Below are 26,081 nucleotides of genomic sequence, written 5' to 3'. Positions count from 1 at the left end.
TTTTAATTTATTTTGACTACAGCAGACCAACATGGCTACCTACTTGAATCTATATATTTCCCGACAGCTGTCAAGATCTATTCTCTTGCGGAGTCTCAGGGCAAGAGATGAAAGCTTCTGTAACTTTCCTAAATCTATTTGTTCATTTTTAAAGCCAAGGTCATCCAGGGAAACACATGATCTTCCCCTTCTTCCCCTCTCTCAAAACCAGAATAAGGCAGAAAAGGCAATCGAGATGACATTATCGTCGGCTGCTTCTCCTGTTTCCCATTTCAGGCCTTAAAGCAGCCGTCCTTTTGCCATTAGTCAACCCCTCTAGTTAGTTAACTGACATGACTCAAAACCGCATTGGACAAGACAGCCTCTAGGTAAGATATTGCAAGGTCTAAGCTTGGCATGTACACTTAAGAACAGAAATATTCAGCCCGTTCCTTTAAATAATATCCTTGACTCTTTTGAAAGCTATGGAGATTGATAGCATGAGTGTAGGAAACAAGAAGCATCTATCATTTGATTCTCCGGCAGCTGGCGGTGCAACGGGCACAGCTTTCAAACACTGTGAAGAGAGGTTTCAATTCTACAGCTCTGGAAACCAGCCAGCACAGTTTGCTTGCTGATATGCAAAAGAACAAACAAATGAACAAACTGCACCCCACCCTCCGACAAATGGTTAGCTCAGTTGGTTAGAGCCTGATGCTGATAACGCCAAGGTTGCAGGTTCGATCCCCATATGGAACAGCTGCATATTCCTGCACTGCAGGGGGTTGGACTAGATGATCCGCAGGGTCCCTTTTAGCGCCACAATTATATTATCCTCTGAAATACAAGATAACTACAATTTTTTTGTTTCCCTTGATGCTCCACAACCGGTTAGGACTTAGGAGAGGCAGATAATACAAACAGCATATCACATGATAAAACTGTGCCAGGATTGTATCATTCCATAAAGCCCATTTCTAGTACCTGGAGTCCTTCCCCTGGTTTTTTGCATGTATTTAGATATGTCCAGGGACGCGGGTGGTGCTGTGGGTTAAACCACAGAGCCTAGGACTTGCCAATCAGAAGGTCGGCGGTTCGAATCCCCGCGACGGGGTGAGCTCCTGTTGCTCGGTCCCTGCTCCTGCCAACCTAGCAGTTCGAAAGCACGTCAAAGTGCAAGTAGATAAATAGGTACCACTCCAGCGGTAAGATAAACGGCGTTAAAATGTGCTGCTCTGGTTCACCAGAAGTGGCTTAGTCATGCTGGCCACATGATCCGGAAGCTGTACGCTGGCTCCCTTGGCCAATAAAGCGAGATGAGCGCTGCAACCCCAGAGTCGGCCACGACTGGACCTAATGGTCAGGAGTCCATTTACCTTTACTTTAGATATATCCAGAGCAGAACAACCTCTGCTTAGATATGTGTTATACATGTGAAGGTTAGAAAAAACTATAAATGCAATGTGTTCTCTTGCATGCCATAGATGCTAGAATTGCTAGCAGGTTCCTAAAAACAAATGCTTGAGAACCTTAAGGTCTCCTTGTGACACCAATACTGTATTTGCTTCTAATGATCTTTTTTCTTCCCGCTTGTTTACCGCTTCTGTCCATCTGTCCAAATTTCATTCTGGCAGCAGGTGTCTGTGCCTCTCACCTGTTTCTGGTACTGTCTTTGACAACCAGACTAACCAGTTCAAGATATCATTGTTTTTAAAAAAAGGATTGTATCATTCCAAAACTGCAGGTGGTGGAAAATCACCTGGTTGAATGTTCACCTGTATTCAAAGCGAAGTGAAACAAAAATCTGTGGAAAACTGCGGTCACAATCAGGATGATGTTAAGCCTGTAAGGCAGAAACAAGAGAATCTTCAGACCTCCAGATGTTGCTGAATGAAAGGTTGCTTGAGTAGCAGCCGTGCTGGCAGTGGCTGATGGGAGTTCAGAAGCCATCAACAGCTGGAGAGGTCCATGGGTTCGCCCCATTCCTAACATAGGAACCTCACTGATTTCAGTGAGAGAGCTAGACAATATGCTTAGACGCTGATCTTGGACTGAAAGGAGGAAGGGTGAGGCTCCAAGATCAAAGCTGCAACAGGTGTTTTTCAGCTTACAACACGGGACTGTGGATGATCCTACAATTATGTCCCCATTCCAAGATTGTGTTTCTCCGCTAGTGTAATGACTCACACATTTGGCCAGTGACTCATGGACCTGGAGGGTCAAAAATGCACAAATCTGCAGCTTACATACATGAATTGCTAAGGCCGGCATGTGGTTAGATCCAGCTAGATCCAGTGTGTTTCGGCACAATCTCTCGCTACCTTGCAGTTGCCCGTCGCTGTTTCAATCCAGACATCCAGCTCCGATTTTGATTTTGGTGCGGCTGGAGACAGCTTAAATGTTTCGAGGATGACAGTCATCCTGGCTCAGCTGGCGCTTAATTGAGATAATGACGCAGCCCCATCCCAGCTACGCAGAAATAACCACCCTGCCATTCTCATTTGAAGGAGAATTGTGATTAAGCGATTCTGAGGGAATGAAACGGCCCATGAAACGCCCGAGGAAAACAAACCCAGAATGAGAAACACATTCTCAGCTATACGACACATGTCGTTGTTGGGGGGGGGGGAATCAAACACACTGTGAGTTCCTGCCAGAAGTAGAGAACATTTTCTGGCCCAAGGGCCACATTGCTTTCTAAGTAACCTTCCAGGGGCCACTTGGGGATGCGCGGAGCCAGAAGCAAAAGTGGGTGGGACCCTTAATGTATGTGTGTGTGTGTGTGTGTGTGTGTGTGTGTGTGTATACCTTTGTACGGTTGGCTAGTTTCTACACAAGCTCACACACCCCTCTCTATCTTCTATCTCAATGTGCGAGTGGTGTTATTGGAGCCCAAGGACACATTCCAGCCAGGAGGGGCATTCGTTTCAATAAGCCTGCCTTGCGAAGCATTGTGCACATTGCCACTTGCAATATATGCTCTGTTAATGTGTAGGCAGAAGTAACAGCTATGGCTTCACAGCCCACAGTGACACACCACACTGTGGAGATAATTATATCACGCGTGCTGCTGACGATTGCTCCTTTAAAGCTCTTTAATGCAAAGGCGCTGGCGCTTCATAATTGAGCACAAATTAGGAGTCTGGTTTCTCTGTTGGGCTTGATGTTTGGGGGTGATTTTGCAGCTTCCAAGGCAGATGTTAATGAGTAGGCTGCAGCCTCAGCTCACGGCTGCCTTTGGCGGCAGGGCAACCTCATCTCTGGATTTCACATGGCCGAAGGTGAAAACAAGCTTTGCTTGTCAAGGGTCTCTGTGTGCAATGGTGCCAAGGGACCCATTTGGTCTTTTGTGGGGAGCACCACTTTCTACTGAACGCATTATTCGCGCTATGGTATCAACACTAGCATTAATGTAGCACTACTGAAATATACTTTTGAATTATGGTGCTGGAGGGCAGTCTTGAGAGTCCCATGGACTGCAAGAAGATCAAACCTCTCCATTCTGAAGGAAATCAGCCCTGAGTGCTCACTGGAAGGACAGATCGTGAAGCTGAGGCTCCAATACTTTGGCCACCTCATGAGAAGAGAAGACTCCCTGGAAAAGACCCTGATGTTGGGAAAGATGGAGGGCACAAGGAGATGGGGATGGCAGAGGACGAGATGGTTGGACAGTGTTCTCGAAGCTACCAGCATGAGTTTGACCAAACTGTGGGAGGCAGTGGAAGACAGGAGTGCCTGGCGTGCTCTGGTCCACGGCGTCATGAAGAGTCGGACACGACTAAACGACTAAACAACAACAACACTGAAATATACAGCACCTTCCAGCATGTTAAGCATCTAGGAGTTTAGTGCATGGGGAGACAAGGGGTATTAGGGAAAGAAGGGAGAGGCAAGGGTCAAATAAATGGCTGTACGCAGGTATTTCGGGGGCAGGCAGGGAACTGTAAGAGTGAAACAAATGCTTTGCACACAGAAAGGTCAATGGTCAATCCAGGAATAAGAACAAGTCACATTTGGGACTCGGCCAACAAAGTGTGGAATAATGATGATGATGATGATGATGATGATGATGTTATTATTTATAACCCACCCATCTGACTGGGTTGCCCCAGCCACTCTGGTCAGCTTCTAACATATATAAAAACATAATAAATACGGTAATAATAAATAATATAAAAACATTCCATATTAAAAGGTTTCTCTATACAGGGCTGCCGTCTGATGTCTTCTAAAGGTTGTACACACACACACAAACACCCTTGTGAAATGTTGGGATGAATCCTAGTTCAAAGTTAGGCCCAGCTTGAAGGAGCCTGGTGAAGCTAGCTCAAACTAGGCTTTTGAAACAGGCAAGTTCACAGTTCAAACTCCCCTCATTCAACCCTTCACCCTATTTCCACTAGTCTGTAACTATTCTTGAGGCCACTTACCGTTCTAGGATTTTATTGCCTTGGGGAAGACAGATGATGTAGAACAAAAGGAAGCACATGCCATCTCTGTGTGGTCTTCACATCAATCTGTCGCTTTAGAGAAGGGCCCAAAATTAATCCTCGAAATGCAACGTACGAATTGTGCTTGGAGTTTGGCCAGGAGCTTTGCCGCACTCTGCCCTCAAATTTCTAGGTAACCTTCATCCTGTGTGAAAGAAGCCCTTGTGTTTCATTTTTCTTTCTCAGGATGCTTGAGGAAAACTATTTCATTTGACTTTTTAATTGCATTTATTGTCAGTTTGCATTTGATCGGATGTGTAGAGATCTTTCCTATTCTAAGTAATTCAATAGGGTTCTGGAAGCTTCTCTGTGTGAAAGAAAAAAGCAGAAGGTTCATGATGTTTGGGTTATTATTCCTTCAGAGAAGCTGAGTACTGGTTTGAACTGGTTCTCTTATCTCTTCTGTCAAGGTCATGCTGACTATAAAAGTAGTTTATATCCCTTTTCTATCCCTTTTCCTTCTGGTGTGGTGTTCTGTACCTAGTATGCTTAGGATTAAGGTTTAGACTTATTGTAAGTTAAAATTAAGTCTGCTGCAACTGGATTTCTTATGGACAGTGCCAATCCTGAATGTATTGGATTTGTGACCATTATGCTCATTTGCACGGACAGGCGGAAACCCCCGACCCTGGGTGACACCCGCGTGGAATAATGACTCAAAACAACATGTTATGGGATTAAAATTTGCCCACAACTTTATTAAAACTTCAGGTGTAGGGAGAACTTGGCTTAGGCATTGGGCATTTATCCCTCCCAGTCCCCTCCCAGTCTGGGGAACATCAGGGTTATCCAGAATATGTGGGGATTGGGCTGGCTCTGGAGAACGTCTGTGTGGTGTTTGCCCGTTCATTTAGAAACTGTCTGTACAGGGGGAAGAGAAAGGGTTAAAAATGTAGACCAATAGGAAAGCCGGAGGTGGAGCCTACCCGTTTATAAAAGGGCTTAGCCCGAGGTTTGAGTTAGTTGTTGGTGGGTAGTTGGTTGGTTTTAGTGGGTTGGTTGGTTGGTTGGTTGGTTGGTTGGTTGGTTGGTTGGTTGGGAAAGGCAGTTGGAAAAGCAGCTGGCAGGCAGTTGGAAAGAGAGAGATAGTTAGTGCAGTGGGTTCTTGAGTGAGGGGAGGTAGAAGAGATAGAGACAGGATAAAATAAGACTAAGAAGGTCAAGAGTAACAGTGTTGTGAATGCAGTTAAAGTTTGTTTGTGTCTACAATAAACTACACTCTTCTTTGTTACCTTGAGAACCTGACTGAGGCTAAGTGATTTTACCGGGGAGGACCTGGTTGGTGGCAGCAGATTAGTGGTGTACAGGTCAATAGTCTGTGAGACAACCGGGGGCTTCGTACAAACGCCACAGTCTGTTCAAGCAGAGACCCCACCCCCTGTTTTGCCACCATCGCAGGGGAGAGCAATGACAACCTAACGGCCTGTGGCCAATGCCTCCCCTCAAAACAACCCCTTTAATGGGGAACCCTAGGATCGCCGCTGCAGGGGGGGCATGGGTCATGCCCCCCCCCATTTAGGGAAGATAGACTAAAGGATTCCGCTGTCAGACTTGCGTTCAACCGAGCGACTCCTCTGGTCACGTCTTCTGGAATCGCCTCCGACGTGATTAACGACCTGAGCCTCTGATAAGACTCCAAGCACGTTCCCCATTCAGCAGAGTTTCAAAGCAGCAGAAGTGCCGAGAAATATGAGCTACATGCTAAGAGTTTTATTACTAAGCTATGCAGACAGAAAAGAAATACATTCTCTCTCTGTGAGAGCAGAGAGGAACTGAAAACAAAGGAACAGGAAACCAGTAACATCACATCCGTCTCCTGTCTTCCGTGAAACTTCCAACAGCCTGGAAGCTCTGGAATGCAAAATAGTGTCTTGTGACTCCAAGAGCACTGCGCAGTGGCAACACACAGAAACCAACATTCGCCCCAGGCCTAAAACCGCCAAAGTTGTGACGTTTTGCTACGAGGAAGGCAAAACCTTCCAATGCAGGAAAATTCCTTTCCGGCCCTTCAACAGCGACCATAACATAGCAGCGCCTGCACACCTGTGAAGAAGAGGTTAACCTGCAAAAGAAGGCTTAACTAAAGGAGGGCAGGTTGGGAGAAGATCTGAAGCCGGCTGAGAACTCCTAGGTAAGTTCCACCCACTGTTGTGTGGGCTGGTCAATCCCTCCCCTTACCTGGCCAACTCTCTCCTGGCAATGCCCCCTACCCAGCTGGGATTGGGTAACTGGCAGAGGTAGGTAGCTACCTCTAGGTGTCCAGCCTGGGGGGGGGGGCATATCCAGGCTGTACAGCCAGGAGCCGTATGGGATTGGGGGGGTGCGTGCGGCCGCACAAAAGGCACCCCCCATTTGATGTGAGGAACAGTCATTGCCTTCAGTAGCAGCAAAGCTCTACTGGATGAAATACAATTGCCTCTGGTCTATTTTTGGGGAATCCTGCAACATGTTTAAATTTTTACTCTGCTAACTATACGCTGGAATCTGTTGACATTTCTGTTCCACCTTAAGGAGCAGACGTGTGGAACTGTTGTGTGTCACATGTCTGTTTGCATTCCAGCACAGCTTGCTGGGAACTTCCGTTGCATATTGCTTTTGCTTTTCCTGTTCTCTCTGAGACGATGAGAGAGAGAGACGACATGTTTCTTTGTCCTGATTTATGCTTAATAAATCTGTAGTTGTAGTATGCTTCCACAAGCCTCATGCCTATTCTGTGTGCGCAGTTTGCTCTGCTGATAGCATGCCCTGGCTTTGAAGCCTGGATTGCTGATTTACGTCGGAGCAGATGCCAATGGTCTTCGAAGAGGGAAGACTGGGAGGAGACGGCCCAGCTGGGGCTTGCCAGCTGGCCTCCTGGCCCTCTCATGCCGACAGAATCAGCTCTGGATCAATATTGAGTAGAATTTCAATGACATTTATATCCCTCCTCACCTCCAAGGAGCTCAAGGGGGTGTACATGGTCTCCCCTCTTCTCATTTTGGCATTGAAGTGACCCTGTGAAGTAGGTTAGGCTGGGAGAGAGTGGTTGGCCCAAGGGCATCCCGTGCGAGCTTTGTGACTAAGCAGGGATTTGAACCCAGATCTCACCAGTCCTAATAACCACTACACCCCCACTGGTTCCACATTTACTGGCATTTGCCACTAAATGCAGCGGCCAAGGCGTGTTCACAGGTGAGTGTCCTCTTCCAGGATTGGTCCAGCTCAAGGATTTTGTCCAGCTCAAGGACCAAATGTAGCTCCTCAGGCCTCTCTGTCTGGCTGTAGCTCAGGGTTAGAGCATCTGCTTTGTGTGCAGAAGGTTCCAGGTTCAATCCCCGGTATCTCCAGGTTAGGCTGGGAAAGTTCCTGGAGAGCCACTAGGAGCCAGTGTAGACAACCTTGAGCTAAATGGAGCAATGGTCTGAGGCAATGGTATAAGGCAGCTTCCCACGTTCCGGTCATTTATTTACTGATTTCCTCCTAAACAACTGTCTCAATGTGACGTGCACTCAAAGATAATTTTTATAAAAGTTAAAAGCGCAGAAACAGCAAATGCATTTAAAAGAAAACAAAAAATATACAAAATAGAAACTTGCAGTAAAGTCGAGTGTCTCTTTGGCTCCCCTTTCCTTCCCATGAGAACTTCAACATAGTTTATCCCACTCCGTGATCATTTCTGAATGCAATTTCTTTTCTCATTAACGGACGGAAAATGGATTTAAAACAAACAAACCCAGGAGAAATGTTCTGCACAATGCTAGTTGAATTTGCAAATTACCTCCTCTGCCTACCTTGGAGGATGTAAGAGAAACGGCAGACATCAGTTTTCATGTTTAAAAATACATAGATATAATTTTCCCTATGACGCTGAAAACATCCTAAACGCTCAAATTATAGATATGCTCTTCAGACACAATTTGTTTTTTAAAATAATAATGTTTTATTAATTTCCCAATATTTACCCAATATTACCACAGCTTTGCCAATTATACCAATTCCAAATTTATACAATTTAATCAAAGTGGTTTTCTGCGCTCCTTGATCAGTGTTTTTTGTCTAATTCTTATATTGCTGCGGTTCATATTTTCCATTAACATCCAATTACATTTCAGTTGGTATATTAATCATTAAGATAACAGCTGCATTTTTAGTGATTACTGTTCATGCTAATACTAACTTTCCATAGGATTTCAAATGAGGTGCTCTAATTATTTTCCTTTTCTCTGCATGTGTCAGTCTGAATATGTCCAATTATAAAGTCCTTGGCCTTTGTCTGCTGTCCAATTCTTGAAATTCCTTCAATTACTGTTGTCTCTCAGCGTATCTGGGGTGGGGCTGTAATCCTGGAGAATTATCAAAATATCTCATTAGCTCCCTTCCATCGTGCTCTCATCTTGTTCGGTGTTTCCAGACATACTCCAAACAGCCCGCTCTTTCTCACTACTCAGTCAACATCTAGAAATTTCCACAGCCCAAGAAAGAGGGATCCAGCTTCCACCGCAGGGGATCTTGTAGTACTTTCATTTTAATTCATCACCATCAAAGTCTCCATGCCTCCCCTCGTCCACGGCTCCAAATTCTTTTCATCTTTATGACTGCATTTGGCCAAAGTCCACTTAAGTTATATCTCTTCTCTGTTGTTGTTTTTTGGGGGGTAGAGATGGTATCCGCTCTAATTTTCCAAGATAATCCATTCCACCATTAGAGCTCTCCCCCCACCATCCCATCTCTTTAAACCACATACAGCTAACTGTTCTTTTAATCACAAATTTTATTCCGCACTGCAATCCACCCTCATTTTGTATCTTTAGAATTTTGCATCTGGAGAGAGTTGCCAAATCATTAACAAAGAAACTCAAAGTAAACAGGAAACTGGAGGCTCCCCCCCCCTGCAGGGCCAGATTTAGGTTTGATGAGGCCCTCAGCTACTGAAGGTAATGGGGCCCTTCATATGTCCAGCTGTCCTTTGTCAACAACAAATTGTCACTGTTTTTTGTGTTGAATATATGCTACAGGGTAATTTATAGACCTAATAGGTATCTAAAGCCATTTGCACATAACAAATAGGAGCCTACAGAACACAAAACACTGTTGCTGTATGTAGATTTTATTTTGTTTGTTTTTTCTTATATTTTGGAAATGTACATCCAGTGGTTTTTTCCTTTAATTTTTTTTTGGGGGGGCAAGAGAGTGGAGCCCTAAGCTACAGCTTGTTTAGCTTATACATAAATCTGGCAATGCCCTTCTGCCTGCCCATACCAAATAAAATATTTTTCTCAGATCAATGCAGCTGGATAATTCCACAGTTCTGATGACAACATCTTCTCTCAGAGTGTGCCTGACTTTAAAGCCAGTTAAAAATCTAATTAACAGGAGAACCTCTGCTTCTTAATGGTGGCATAGGAGGGTTTTCGCCAGGCAAAGTGCTTTTGCACTCAGCGCCTCCCTGCCCACTGCATTCCATGCAGAGCCAAGTACCGAGACGGACTGCGAGTGAAGATTCCTCCCTTCCCTGCGAGGAATTTCCAAGAATGATTTACCCTCTATCATTCTTATTTCTCTCCGCCTTCGATCCCCGCGGTGTCGTGGGAGCTGCCTCCATTAAGGCAGATAGGAACTAGAAACCTCTTCAGAGACAATCTGTGCCGTCTTTTCTCACTTGCTGTCTAGGGTAACCATTCTCAGCACAGAGTTTGATAACATATATTATAACCGCTAATAGCCACTGAGCACAATAAATCCCCTTTTCCTGTCAGTGCGTGAAGGCTGAGTAATTTTTCTTGCTGCAAAAGGAAGAAGAAAAGCTTGTCCTGCTGTGCGCTTTGGAGAGCATTCCAAAAGGCTCAAGATGACAGTGGAGTTTTGTTTGGGGAATTTTAAGAAACAGAACTGCCACTCTGGGGTGAGGATTCTGAAAACAGGCTGCAAAACTTCAGGACAGGCTATGATTATTCAGCTCCTTTCTGGCTGATTCAGATAGCCATGCAGTTGAGAGTAAACCTTGCATCTCAACCCAAGTATGGGAACAATTCAGATTAGAATCTAGATCAAGGGAAGTAATAGTGCCACTGTATTCTGCTCTGGTCAGACCTCACCTAGAGTACTGTGTCCAGTTCTGGGCACCACAATTCAAGAAGGACACTGACAAACTGGAACGTGTCCAGAGGAGGGCAACCAAAATGGTCAAAGGCCTGGAAACGATGCCTTATGAGGAACGGCTAAGGGAGCTGGGCATGTTTAGCCTGGAGAAGAGGAGGTTAAGGGGTGATATGATAGCCATGTTCAAATATATAAAAGGATGTCACATAGAGGAGGGAGAAAGGTTGTTTTCTGCTGCTCCAGAGAAGCGGACACGGAGCAATGGATCCAAACTACAAGAAAGAAGATTCCACCTAAACATTAGGAAGAACTTCCTGACAGTAAGAGCTGTTCGACAGTGGAATTTGCTGCCAAGGAGTGTGGTGGAGTCTCCTACTTTGGAGGTCTTTAAGCAGAGGCTTGACAACCATATGTCAGGAGTGCTCTGATGGTGTTTCCTGCTTGGCAGGGGGTTGGACTCAATGGCCCTTGTGGTCTCTTCCAACTCTATGATTCTATGATTCTATGATTAGAAATGGCATCTCGCCCTGAAAATGAATTGGGGAGGGCGGGCTCAAATAGTTCATTCAAACTTTGAAAATCTTGGACATTTTCTCCTGGTGAAGAGGGGAATTGTTGGTCAAGCCCAGGTGGAAGAGAATGTTGTTATTGCACTCACAAACCTCTTTCAGTGCAGCACCTTTTTTATCAAAACATTATTAGAGTTTTCACATTCTTACAATAGAGCAGTATGGTCCCTTATTCTCCCTTTTCCCTTCATAACTTCCATCCCTCCCTCCAACCTGATGCCCTCTTTTTTCAGTTATAGCATTTTCATCTCTGGCCTTCAGTTGCTTAGAATTTGCATTTATAGAACTGGAAAACAGATGTAATACCTACCATTATGGAATGGCAGGCTAAGATGATGACTTATGTGGAACTGGCTAAATTATCAGGAAAAATATGAAACCAGGATGAACAGAAGTTTCAAGAAAGCTGGAGTAAATATTTGATGTACATAAGAGACAGTTGTAAAACCTTAAAGACACTGGCAGGGTTGAAATAACTCTCACAATGGGTGATAAAAATAAGTTAATTAAATAAAATACGAAATGTTAGAAAATATATGATAATTACCGAAGGGGTGGAGGGAAGTCCGAAGCTCGGTAGAGCTAAAAATAATTATGTGGTGTATATGTGTTATGAATGTATGCTCGATGAAAATAATAAAAATCTATTGTGAAAAACAAAACAAAAACAAAACAAAAACAAAAATAAAAGATGGGAGGGGGACCCAGCTTCACGGCTTCGTGAATTCCAGAGAAGGTATATTTCCAGTCAAGCTTTCCTCCTTTTTTAAAAAACAAGTTTCTTCCAGCAATAAAATGTAAGGATTCAATATTCCCCAGGAAAAAAGAGAAGAATTTGCATTTATATGCCACCTTTTTTTATAGCCTCCTTTCTGCCTCTGATTGTACTTGCTTCCCTGAATCAGGTTCTCAAAACATATGCTCCAGCCTCTGTCAACCTGGCAGCCTCCAAATGTTTTAGACTACCACTTCCATCAGCTCCAGTCACCACACACGCCCTTTCCTCTCCATTTCCCCCTCGGCTATTGGGAAGCTGTCAAAGAATGAGCCAGCATTAAATCACACTGTTCCAAGTTGGAGTTAACACTTTATTAGCAAAAGCACAATCTCCACAGACTTGACTGAGTGTCAGGCCTAGTGAGTACAGCAGCCCATCGCTGGCAGGTCAGTTGCTGAGACTGAAAGTCCCCACCTCCCCACAGTCATCTAAGTCCTCTCCTCTTTTTCCAGGCAACCAGAAACTGCAGCTGTGTGCAACCGACCTCTGCCCTTTTCATGCATCTTCTGGGTCTGGGAGACAATCAGGGAGGGGAGCTTGTTGCAGCAGAAGGGGGAGACACTCGTGACTCTTCACCAGCCTGACTCCTCTCTGCCTCTTGGCCTCCCTCCTCCCACTCTCTGGTTTCGGCTTCTGCCTCTGATTCTGGACTTCTCTCTGCCACGGACTCTCCCAGCTCACTAAGCCCTGTTACCTCCTCACTTTCCAACACCTCTTCTTCCCAATCTTCTCCCTCTGACCATTGTTGTTCCACCATCACTTCTTTGACTCTGAGCCTTCTTCCTTTGGCAGTTCCCCAGCTGGTTCCTCCGCAGCCTGGTGGAACGCTCTGCCTCATGTGACCAGGGTCCTGCAGGATCTGATTTCTTTCCGCAGGGCCTGTAAGACAGAGCTGTTCCGCCTGGCCTTTGGCTTGGAATCAATTTGATTCCCTCCCCCTCTTTCTTTCTTCCTTTCTCTTTCTGGGTTGGAACTCCTATTTGGGGACTTCCCTGGCTTTTTTCTGACCCATGTAGGACCAGTCTGGAGAGTTAGCCTTGGTGAAGACTTGAAATTTTATCCCCAAAAAAGTTTTTGATTGAGTTTCCACTGAAATGAGGCTGTATTTTAATGTTTTAATGTTGTATTTTAATCTTGTTTTTTAAGCTGTATTTCAATCAATTGTTTTTATATTTGGTGTTAGCCGTCCTGAACCCGGTCTTGGCTGGGGAGGGCGGGGTATAAATAAAAATTATTATTATTATTATTAGTAGTAGTAGTAGTAGTAGTAGTAGTATTCCTCTGTATCCAACCAGTCATGACAGAAGCTAGGTAAACAACCCTGCCCTGCTGTGATCCTTCCTCACCTGATCCTGTTCTTAATCCTGGGGAGATCAAAATCTGGGGCTATTCTGGCCTGACATCCAGTATCTTCCCAACTAGTATTTCCCACACTGCTGTACGCCACCCCCCCACACCCCAGTACTAGGATCTAAAGTGTAAACATTTTATCTCATTAAGCATGGGTGACATTATAATGAATGAGGCCATTATAACTGATGGCTGCCATGCCTTATTAATTGCCTGCAGATACACCGGTGCCACTTCAATTTCACAGCTCCTATCTGTACTGTGTTCGCTTAAATGCTGCCATGTTAAACACACCCCTGATAATTGTTCATTTATCTCGGCCCTGCACTTCCAAGTTCAAATCATGGTGCAGATAGCTTGTAACTGGCTGCCACGGACTGTCAAGCGTGTCGGGTTGACTGTTTTAAATTTGTGGATGCCAGCTTCATTTAGGTTTGGATGCAGGAACTGAAGGAAAATAGGACTCACTGTATACTGACTGATATTCAGCGCTACTTTCCTAGAAGAAAAAGGTGCCGGAACTCACCACGAACAGCTCCCTCTACTCTAGCTTCAACCCACTTTCCACTGAGTTCATAAATGCGTCTAAGCTGTACTATTTCACACTGCAATTGGGGGTTGCCATGACTAAATACTTACAGAGTGGCTGGGGAAACCCTGCCAGATGGGCAGTGTATTATTATTATTATTATTATTATTATTATTATTATTATTTTGAAAAAACCTTTGCACGCTGGAAACTAAGGGGAGGCAGGGCCAGCACTGCTCACCTCTCTTCCCAGTATGAGGGCTACTGCCCATAACGAAGAGGAAGGGCGAGGTGGCAGAGAGTTCAGTGCAGTGCAAGCCGTTTGACTCAACCTCTGGTTGGCTGTGGGCAGTGACCTCCATGTTGGAAGGCACGTAAGCAATGTGGCTCCACCGCCCCACTGGAGGAAGGGTACATTGGGACCCCTAGGCCATGGTTTCTCCCGGAGCTGGCCCACCCATGAGGCAAGGTGAGGTGGCTGCCTCGGGCGGCAGGTTGTGGAGAGCTGGGAGGGGCAGCAGATCTGCACCCGCTTCCCTCCATTGTGTGTCGCTACTATTTGCTAGTAAAAATGGGTGAGGGTGGCATTTTGCTGGGAGGTGGGAATCTCAAATCACCCAACGGGTCAGGGTACAGCTGTGTGCAAATGGCCTCCACTCTGTGCAGAGAAATTGGTGGAGGAGGAGAGAAAGCATTTCACCAAATCGCTCCAGGTAGGGGATGAAATTTCCAACAGTTTATTGAGGTGGTGCTCACCATTAGCCTTCCCAAACCATGTTTTTCTCTCTCTCGCTTTTCTGCTGATAGTGATGTTGCAGGTGGCAGGAGCAACAACTACACTGGCAGCCTTTACACCATCTTGGGTCCTCCATGATGCTCAGCTAATGCTTTTCTTCTAGAAAAACAGTGCCAGTACTACCCATGATGCTGTTACAGTAAGTAAAGGTAAAGGGACCCCTGGCCATTAGGTCCAGTCGTGGCCGACTCTGGGGTTGCGGTGCTCATCTCGCTTTATTGGCCGAGGGAGCCGGCGTACAGCTTCCAGGTCATGTGGCCATCATGACTAAGCCGCTTCTGGCAAACCAGAGCAGCGCACAGAAACGCCGTTTACCTTCCCACCAGAGTGGTACCTATTTAGCTACTTGCACTTTGACGGGCTTTCAAACTGCTAGGTTGGCAGGAGCAGGGACCAAGCAATGGGAGCTCACCCAGTCGCGGGGATTCGAACCGCCGACCTTCTGATCGGCAAGCCCTAGGCTCTGTGGTTTAGACCACAGCGCCACCCGCGTCCCTGTTACAGTAAGTACCACACTTTTAAACAGTGCTTTTCTTGGGCGGGGGGAGGGAAATGATGCCGCTGCGGTGAACCCTCAAGTACCTCCGGGGGGGGGGAGGGAGACCTGCTTGGGGCCTAAGGTCATTCCAGGGCTTAGCAATGGTGAAATGACTGCCCGTACCAAGATAAGGAAAGGGGTGTGTGATGAAAATGTTCAGAAAAAATCTGCAAATTGGCTGTTTTCCTCTTGGTAGAGCAAAAAAAAAAAAAAAAAAACCCCTCATACATTCTCTCAAGTCTGCTGAGAAATTTCATCTCAACTCTAACTCGGGGGAAGCTTGAAAAAGAAAATCTGCAGAAATAAATTATCGGAAAATATTTTTTTGATAAATTTCAGCCTGTCTCTGTTGTTTCTCACCCAGCTATGCATCTCTGCTTACCGTTTAACGTATTTCACTGCAATTTAACCTTGGCCAGCAAAGAACAGCCAGATTTTAATTCCTAGGATAATGCGAAGCAGTTACAGTAATGTCAATTGACTGAAGATGCTATTTAACTGAATCATGACCACACAACTCAAACTCGCATCATTTTCATGGCTGGTTCAATAGCTCATTACACCCCAGCGCTGGGATGAATAAACAGTAGCCCTCAATCTCCTTTTGCTGATGTCCTGGTAAGCATCTCACAGTAGCAACCTAATTCAATTAGGGAGGTCTTCATTCAATAAATAAAACATTGACTGCTGCAACAGCTCTCAGAGCAGTGTGGAATCCATCAGCATATAACATGCCGGCTGATTACGCCAGAGATTAGCTGGAGCCCTTAGAAATGCCAGCAGACTCCCTGCGTCTTGCCTGTGACTTCCAACACGCAGTTCTGCAGGTTGCTGCTCTTCTGAAAAGATGCTGCAGTGTCGTGACACTGAACTGAATCAGGTTTCTCTGAGAGAACAGTGAAGAAGGAGAGCTTTCCTTCCTTCTCCAAGCCTGAGAACACAATTGCTCTGCTCGTATGGTGGGTGCGATGATTGCATGAATTCCTGCCTGCAGACAGCTAATCCTGTATCCCTCCTGTGGCCCTCCAGAGCCTGTTCGGCTCCCATCAGCCGCAGCCAGCATGGCCAACAGTCAAGTATGATGAGCCCAGCAACGTCTGCAGGGTTCCCCATCCCTGCTCTATCCTGTTTCCAAAAAATGCAGCTGGGAAGCACGCCTCTCTCAAACGAAAATCAAGAACTAGCTCCAAACCATTTCCCTGTCCCCTTTCACTAGAGCACTATTTCCCAAATTTACAATAACCTTTGAGAGTTTAGTCTTACTGTTTTACGCCTTCTCAGGCAAAGATAATTTGGGGGTCGTTTTAATAATGCATCCTTTGTTTTTTGTCTGTGTGGTGTAGTGGTTAAGAGTGGTAGACTCGTAATCTGGTGAACCGGGTTTGCTTCCCCGCTCCTCCACATGCAGCTGCTGGGTGACCTTGGGCTATTCACACTTCTCTGAAGTCTCTCAGCCCCACTCACCTCACAGAGTGTTTGTTGTGGGGGAGGAAGGGAAAGGAGAATGTTAGCCGCTTTGAGACTCCTTTGGGTAGTGATAAAGCGGGATATCAAATCCAAACTTCTCCTCTTCTTCTCTTCTTCTTTGAAATGTTTTCTGTCGCTATGAGGAAATAAAATAAAAACTCTGCCTGTACCATTTGATGTACCCCTGAGGGTTACGTGTACCATATTTTGGGAAGGACTTCTCAAGAAGAAGGGCTTATCTTGAAGTTAAATTCACATTTGCAGAAGCATTGCGCAATGCCCTTTTTAGGCTCTCTCTGTGCCCTCTGTGTCAAACAAGTGACTGAAGCCAGGAGTACGGTGGGGAAATAGCCTTGAGCCCTGTTGACATTGGACAACATCTCTGTCTGCCATTTCAAGTTTTGACTGGGATATCACAGAATGGTAGAGTTGGAAGGGACCCTGAGGATCATCCAGTCCAACCCCCTGCAAGGCAGGTATATGAGGATTGAACCCACAACCTTGCCATTATCATCACCAAGCTCTAACCAACCGAGCTATCCATTATTACTACTACAGTCCCACTTTTCCTCCAAGGAGATCAGCGGGGCATATACGCTTCCCCCAACTCCGTCATTTTAACCTCATGTTGGTGTTTCGCAACTTTGACCTGTTGCAGGACCTTAGCCAGATCTTATCAGAGCATACGCAGAGTTCCAGAAAGCAATCAGTTGCAGGCAGGATGGACGAAGCAGGAACCCGATGCTGCTACTAGTAACTTGGTTACTTAGAGGTGTTTGTTTTTTACAGGAGACTCTACAAGTTACTATATACAGTGGTGCCCCGCAAGACGAATGCCTCACAAGACGGAAAACTCGCTAGACGAAAGAGTTTTCCGTTTTGGAGGTGCTTCGCAAAACGAATCTCCTATGGGCTTGCTTCGCAAGACGACAATGTCTTGCGAGTTCCTGCTGGGTTTTTTTCCTCCCCCCCTTTTTCTAAGCCGCTAAACCGCTTATCAGCTGATCCGATAAGCTGATAAGCCGCTAAAAGCAGCTAAAAGCCGCTAATAGCGCTAAGCCTCTTATCTGCTGATCCGATCAGCAGATAAGCCGCTAAAAGCCTCTAAAAGCCGCTAATAGCACTAATCCGCTAATCCTTCAATGGGCTTGCTTCGCAAGACGGGAAAAACCGCTAGACGAAGAGAATCACAGAACGGATTCTTTTCGTCTTGCGAGGCACCACTGTACATGAACAGATACACGGATCTTTACTAGCTCTCTCTTAACAAACTCCAAGCGACTCTCAAAACACCACACTGACCAACAAACACATTCTAGTTAGTAAGGTCATAAATCACCATGCCTGTGTGAGACTTCAACCAACGGTAAAGCTGTTTCCAGGGTCCCATATCTCCAGGCAGATAACTCCTCTCTGCTCAGTCATCTTGGCTGTTGGCCAACACTTAATCAACTCTGTGTGAAGCTGCACAGAATGGCACGTTGTCAAAAAACCCAACACACAACAACCCTGTGAGGTAGGTTAGACCGAGCAACAGTGACTGGCCTAAGGTCACCCAGTGGCTTAATGGGGATTCGAACCATGGTCTCCCAGGTCTTAATCCAGCACTCTAACCAGTACATCACACTGGCTCACAATTGTGCATTTAGCGACTGAAGGTGGTGTTTGCTTGGCAATCACTGGGTCAAGAGGTGCTTAAGGGATCATGCAAAATAAGCCCTGCTTTTTAAAATACCCCTCATTCACTTTTTTAAAAAAAGAAAGAGATCCAAATAAGTGAGACAAATCAAAGAAGAAAATACTGTGTTGCCCCCTAGATGCAGTTTTTGATTGTCGTATAAGAAATGCTGGGTTTCTTTAGCCATGTTATGTTGACTTCTTAATAAAGCCCACAGTATGGCAAATGAATTGATGAGATCATAAAGGCTACTTATCCCTTTTGTCTCTCCCTGAGGCCTAGCCCGTTATGTTTGCACTGCACAATTAACTTGAGCAACTCGCTCTCTTCCAAGCTGTTACAGCCCCTTCTGATCTTACGGGCGATCAGATTCATGGCTTGGCTTAATGCTCTGGAAACCAGGGCCATCTCTGCACCACAATTCTGTCTCCTGGTCTGAAGCTAGTTTACTTCTCATGACTTCCCATCTTCCTCCTCCATCACCAACCCCAGGGAGGTGTCAAGCTTCGGACACTGTTGCAAATTATTTCGATTTCCCTATTTCAGTTCCAGAACTAGTTTCCAGAATACCTCCTTGGGAGAACTAAATGGGTTTGCAGCTGGTTTACATTTGTAGCATTGTTGTTTAGTCATTCAGTCGTGTCTGACTCTTCGTGACCCCATCGACCAGAGCACGCCAGGCACTCCTGTCTTCCACTGCCTCCCGCAGTTTGGTCAAACTCATGCTGGTAGCTTCGAGAACACTGTCCCACCATCTCGTCTTCTGTTGTCCCCTTCTCCTTGTGCCCTCCATCTTTCCCAGCATCAGGGACTTTTCCAGGGAGTCTTCTCTTCTCATGAGGTGGCCAAAGTATTGGAGCCTCAGCTTCACGATCTGTCCTTCCAGTGAGCACTCAGGGCTGATTTCCTTCAGAATGGATCGGTTTGATCTTCTTGCAGTCCATGGGACTCTCAAGAGTCTCCTCCAGCAGCATAATTTGAAAGCATCAATTCTTCGGCGATCAGCCTGCTGTATGGTCCAGCTCTCACTTCCACACATCACTACTGGGAAAACCATAGCTTTAACTATACGGACCTTTGTTGGCAAGGTGATGTCTCTGCTTTTTAAGATGCTGTCTATTTTTTAAGATTTGTAGCATAGGTGTTTGGAATTAAATCAGACATTTTGCATGGCCTTTCCCCCCTTTGGACCACAACTCCCATCATCTTTAATGATTGCCTATGCCAGCTAGGGCTCATAGGAGTTCTAGGTCAGCTGCATCTGGATGACCAAAAGTTCCCCACACTTGATCTACTGGCATTTGCCCTCATTTTTTCATCCCTCCCCAGTTTCTCCCTTCCTCGTTCTGCGGCTTCTCCATGGTCTGTCTCAGATTGTAGGCTCCTTGAGAGCAGAGACCTGGGTGGCCGTCTGTCCTGGATGCTTGAGTTGAGATTCTTGCATTGGAGGGGTTGGACTTCATGATCCTCACAGTCCACCTCCACCTCTTCAGTTCTATGATCAGCTAGCTCCTCCACACTTGCAACAGACAAATAAGACCTCACAATGGAACAACTGAAATCAGGGGTAGTCAACCTTTTTCTACCTACCACCCACTAATGCTTCTTTCTTGATGGTAAAATTTCCTCACCGCCCACCAGTGCTCGATGGAAGGAGCATTCAGCTTGTGCCGTAGAACCCCCTACCGCCCACCTAGAACGCCCACTAGTGGGTGGTAGGGACCAGGTTGACAACCTCTGCTTTCAATGCCTCCTGGGTTGTTTCCATGAGAAGTTCCGGAGGAAGTCTCTTGAGCACAGCAGCTTCTCTTCTCAAGCACCAATGCGATCGTTTTGTCACCGAGATAGCCCACAATTGTTTTTAATTAAACAGCGCCATTGTTTCAGCTCTTTTGTCTACTCTTTCATGTGCACCTTCAAAGAACAACATTGATTTCTGGGTAATGTAATTAACAATGCTTTCTTTCCCCTCTCTTCTTTTTTCCCCCATCTCCAAACCCAGTGTATATGAAATTCTGCTGCTGAAAACCCATCTCTCAAAGGAAATTAAGCTGCTGTTGCTTATCTCACCTCTGGCACTCACTCTCTCTCTCTCTCTCTCACACACACACACACACACTTCTAACTTCACTTGCATGTGGGTCAGACGCAAGACCAAGCTAACCATGGACAACATTATTCAGCATTTAGGCACAGCAGCGAGAAAAGTTATTTGCTCTTTTTAAGTTCAAGATTCTCAGTGCAAAAGCAAAAGCAAGCACAGCTGCTGTGTGATCTCAGAGACAATTCATTTCTTTTTTGAGAGTTGCATGGACATCTTCCCCCCCCCCCCGGGCTCCAAAGGAGTCTAGATAATACAACATCTGGGGTAATCAATAGAACAAACCACATTTAAAAAAACAACAACTTTAAAGCACATCAACAATATGATCTATAATCATAAAAGCCTTCAACAACCCAACTTAACTTTTCTACTAAAATCTCATGGAAGTCTGGGAAATGGTCATTATTCACTCACATGAGATGGAGAAAAATACAAGTCACAGCCTTGAAAATGCACAACTCATCTTAGGACAAGAGAGGAGGAGGAGGAGGAGAGAAGCAGTGGTGTAACATGGGGGGGGGGGGGACGACGACAAAGGGGCAGTTGCTCCAGGCACAAAATTGTAAGGGAGCGCAAAATTTCAACACCCAGTGCTGCCTCAATACAGCTGTGCACTTCTGCCACTGGGCTTCTCCATGCAAACCAAGAAGTGAGCTCTCCAGTCAATGGAACAACTCTTATTTTATTATCTCTGCAGCTGCAATCTCCTGGGTGATGCAGACGCCATTAGGCAGTTGAATGCGCATGCGGACTCCATCTGCTTCCCGCCCTGCTATCTCCCCTCCGCGCTATCCTCGGTGCTGGCAACCCACGCTACATCACTGAGGGGAAGAGGCACCCATGGGTACACTTATTTAATAATTTATTAAATAATAAATTACTATATTATTATTATTATTATTATTATTAGCCTGAGTTATGCACTTTTAAAAGAAAACCACTAATTCCCAAGCAGGAATGGCTGATACCAGCCAGGCAGAAGGTGGTGGTGGTCGCTTGTTCCTTACCCTGCCATAGACAAATATTTCTTAATTTCCCTCCCATGGCCTGCAGTTGGGGAGGAGGGAAATAACTATGGCAGCTCCAGGGCTGGTGCAGATTTCCAGTCAGTTTCAGGATAGTTGGGGGATCAGGTGAAAAGGAGGACTGCTTCCGACACCCCCTTTCCAGCCCTGCCGGAGCGTGAAATGACGCTTCCCATCTTCGCATCAGAGAGGGTTCTGACCATGAGCTGCCTCTGCCAGCTGCAGAGAAGGGCCTCCTATAGCCCAGGGGTCGGGAGCCTCCTGGTTGCAGACCAGATCTGGCCCACAAAGCCATTTCCCCAAATACATACCCACTAGCCTCACACAGCTGATGCCACACATCAGGAGACGGTGATGGATCTGCTGCGAAGACATAACGAAGGCAGGTGGGTGGTCCTGCCCACCCAACAAAGTTAGCCTGAGGGGGTGGGGAGAGAGAACATCACTCTCTCCATTTTGGATTTCCTGCAGCTGATATTCAATAGTACGGTGGTACCTTGGGTTACAAACACCTCGGGTTACAAACACTTTGGGTTACAGACTCTGCTAACCCAGAAGTAGTACCTCGGGTTAAAAACTTTACCTCAAGATGAGAACAGAAATTGCACGGCAGCATCGGGAGGCCCCATTAGCTAAAGTGGTACCTCAGGTTAAGTACGGTTTCAGGTTAAGAACGCACCTCCAGAACGAATTAAGTTCCTTAACCAGAGGTACCACTGTATATCGACTCGGACACTGGAGGCAGAACAGAGCCATCATTCTACGTGGACACTGAGATCCAGCGCCGAGGGCCTTCTGGTGGTTCCCTCACTGCAAGAAGCCAAGTTACGGGGAACCAGGCAGAGGGCCTTCTAAGTAGTGGCACCCACCCTGTGGAATGCCCTCCCACCAGATTTCAAAGAGAACAACTACCAGACTTTCAGAAGACATCTGAAGGCAGCCCTGTTTAGGGAAACTTTTAATGTTTGATGCATTACTGTATTTTAATATTTTGTTGGAAGCCACCCAGAGTGGCTGGGGAAACCCAGCCAGATGGGCGGGGTATAAATAATAATAAATTATTATTATTGTTGTTGTTGTTGTTGTTGTTGTTGTTGTTATAGTTGGTAGCCACTGGTAGCTCTATCTTCCAAAAATTTGCCTAATGCTCTCTCTTTTTAAGCCATCCAAGTTGGTTGTCATCACTTCATCATGTGGGAGCAAATCCCACGGTTCAACAATGCACTGTGTGAAGAAGTGCCACTCACCTTGGAGGAACTGGGAACCTCTGTTGCAGAGGTGCTGCCTCAACATCACTCCTCTTTGCTGACAGAGACCAGAGGAGGGATGACTGCGCACCGCCCTAACTTGTCCCCCTTCCCCACCCAGCCATCAACATTGGGGCTTAGGATTGCTTGGTTAGTGCCATCGCTTTTCAACAGGATAGTGAGGCGTGTGCTTCAGTTACCACCCTCCCCACTGAAATTAATAGGACTCAGAAGTGCTTAGCTTTGGCCAGATCATGCCCTATGCTTCTCTAATAAACTGAAGCGCATTTAGCCACAAAAACCGTGACGCAGATTCATATATAAATGCTGGTAAACGGGTTAAACAATGGCAAAGGTGCGGCAAGGTCCGCTGCATCTTAGAATTGCTTTAATGAACTGTACAGAACAGATGTGGTGCTATTAAACAACAGAAACCTTTACCCAGGAACCAATTAAAGTTGCTAAATGACTCTGGTGTACTTACTTACTCATCACATTGTGTGCAAAACCACAAGCACTTAGCATAAAAGCAAAGTAATTAATTGCTAAAGGCATCTTCTAGAGCAGCCAGCGAGCAAGTTGAACTACATGCATACATACATACATACATCATCTTATATGCATGCTGCTTTTCCGTAGTTCAAACCATGCTCATGGTGACTTACATCATGAAAAACATTGCATAATTATAAACATAACAAAATTAATCACACAACCCTCTGTTTCCATGAAGAGTAGCAACTCAGCCTGTCACCAAGTCAAAGTATGTAGAATCAAAATAACATTTCCTCCCTATTTTAGGGTTGCCATACGTCCAGAATTTCCCTGACATACCCGGAAGACTGTAGTCAGAAGCAAAAAATAAGTCTGGGAAAATCTGGACGGATTTCACTTTTTGAAAAACGGCAACCCTGCTGTACTCCTCTCCCTCTTCCTTTCCCCCTGTAAGTTCCTCAGGGCAGGGACTGTCCTCTATAATGTGACACATACACTGATAGTACTCTGCTGCACAGCATTACTTTGAATGCTTTTAATATGCTAATGAAAAGCTTGCAGGGCTGCAGCCCTATGGACGCACTTTCTTGGCAGTTTGGGTCATCAAACAGGGACATCAGGCTTCATGACAATTGGCCAGGGATGCTCCTGAACCTGAAAAAGTTTCCCTGGCTTCCGAGCTCAGGTGTGCTCACAGCAGCCATTGGCAAGGCCTGCTTGGGTTGATTGATGAGGTAAAGACAATGACGGTGCAGTTTCACAGACAGCCCAGAGCGACTCTGCACTGGGAAGAATACAGTTTGCTCCCCACCCCTTTTCTTCATTTACTAGGCTGCTTCCAAGATGGATGGTTTCACTTACCAGCTATCTAGTCAATCCATCAAAGCTGTAAGGTGTATGAAAGAAAGCTGACCGTTGCGCCTTCGGAATTCCAGGTTGCGTGTAACTAAAGTTTTGCAATGTGGTGTTGCTGCTGCTGTTTAGATGGGTTATTAAAACCGAGTGCTCCTTTTTTTCTCCTTGCTGGGCATCGTAATTGAAAGTTTAATTCACTCCTAGTGATTTAAACTTATGGGTTTTCTTGTGTCCCTTCCCTTCCCCCTAATGGCCTCTCTCCCTCTCTGCTCCCCCATCTCAGCCACCATCTGTGTTCTGCTCCGAATGCTAATGGGATTTAACATGGATCATCTATCGTAGCAGAGCTGGGTACTAAAGATAGTTAGGCATAAAGCAGTCTTTGCCAATTGATTGCCCTCCAGATGTTTTGGACTCCAACTCCCATCAGCCCGTCAGCACAGCATGATGGGAGTTGTAGTCCAACAAGTCCTGGAGGGTAGCAGCTTGGCGAAGGCTGTAGTATACGGATAAAGTTCAGTCAGCGAGGACTAGTGACAGATGAGCAGTTGCCTCCAATCTGGTGCCCATGGGCACCAGTGTGCCTGCCAGTACCTCCTACGGTGCCCACAAAAGGTCTCCGTAAATATCCAGTAAAATTAAAAAAAATGAGAGTCCGTGTGCTCTTCCTGCTCAGTTGCAGTTTGCCCTGGTTCAGCCTTATTATTATTATTATTATTATTATTATTATTATTATTATTATTATTATCACCCTTAAACATGCCCTTATTTCATTGGATGCCAGGTTTAGATACCCATCCTCCCATCTGTTCTGAACAAAGGAGAAGTGCAAGTGAATTCCTTCCGTAAGCAAGCACACTGGCAGCTCATATGTGTGCCTTTCCCCGTTAAGTATAATTGTTTAATTGCGCACTGAAATGGAGACTGCCTGTATGTATATTGCTGAAATGTTTAACGTTGGAAAATTCTGTTGGGGAATACTAAAGCTAAAAAGAGCTCTCCAAGCTTCTAGCTGGGTTAATAATTAACTGTTGCTGTACTCTGCTTTTACACATGAGTGTTTAACCTTAGATCACGTGTTAGAGGTATTCAGTTGCAAATAGACATTTTGAAGGGAGCTGCCTTTTGTCTTTTGTTCCCAGTCACAGTGGGAGAAGAATGTGCAAATGAGTCTCTCCAGGCTAATAGAGGCTGTAAGGAGAGAGAGACCTTTGATTTTAGGTCTGTTTGGAATTATATTATATTTCTAAGAAGATGTTGAGCCTAACCTTGGACAAGCATCTGCCTCATGGAATTATTTGGATGTATCATTGATTTGTTTTTGTACCTGTTTGGAAGTTCTGGGGGTAAAGCTTTGAATCATATTTATGGGTCTGAACAACTTTTATTTCAAAAGGAATCTGTTTTTATGCATCCAATTGCTTTAAGCTAAGCAATATTAATATCTGCAATATCTCCCCCTAATGAAGCAGTTGATGGGCTAGCACCATTTTGTGTCCCTGATTTTCAGATGCGGCAGCCATTTTGTGTTGTGCCATACCACCATGGCAGCCAGTTTGTGACTGGTGCCCATGGCACTTTGTCAAAATTCCAGATGTTCCCACTGACCCAAAAAGATTGGTGATCCTGGATTGTGAAAAAGGAATGTGCAAGTAAACTCTGGGGTCACCCCTCTGGGCTGCACTAAACTTGCTTTTCTTTGAGGCTAAAATGCATTATTTATTATTATTATTATTATTATTATTTAGTTTCTATACCACCCTCCACCCAAATACTACAGGGTGGATCATTCTGTCGAACAAGCAGAAAACTTGTGCTGACCGAACATTTGTAACAGCACGATGTTGAATTCTCACCATCCCTGACGATTGACCACGCAGTCTGGGGTTGGTGGCATTTGGAATCCAACAATATCTGGGGGCTACAGTTTCCCCAAATTCTGATACAAGTCTACTATTTATTTAAGAAGAAGGAAATAGCAATAAAAGAAACCTGTACAGTGAACCCAAATTCTGCAACTTGGTTCTGATAGTCATGGAAAAGGGAGAAGATATCTCCAAGAACACTAAAGCCTCGCTAGAAGTCTTACTCAGCGATTTGCCA

The 26,081-nt window shown here is 45.4% G+C and overlaps 1 long non-coding RNA gene across 1 annotated transcript; it reads left to right on the top strand.

Moving 5' to 3' along the window:
- The first annotated feature begins 232 nt into the window (after nucleotides 1-232).
- LOC310702908 lies at nucleotides 233-24,246 on the top strand. The gene is made up of 3 exons (XR_014523775.1): nucleotides 233-368; nucleotides 21,054-21,200; nucleotides 22,544-24,246. It is a non-coding gene; the product is annotated as an uncharacterized lncRNA (long non-coding RNA).
- The last annotated feature ends 1,835 nt before the right edge of the window (nucleotides 24,247-26,081 follow it).

The sequence above is a fragment of the Podarcis liolepis genome (assembly GCF_965112155.1).
Source record: "Podarcis liolepis genome assembly, chromosome: 3".
NCBI lineage: Eukaryota > Metazoa > Chordata > Lepidosauria > Squamata > Lacertidae > Podarcis > Podarcis liolepis.
This window is presented reverse-complemented; position numbering and strand designations above follow the sequence as displayed.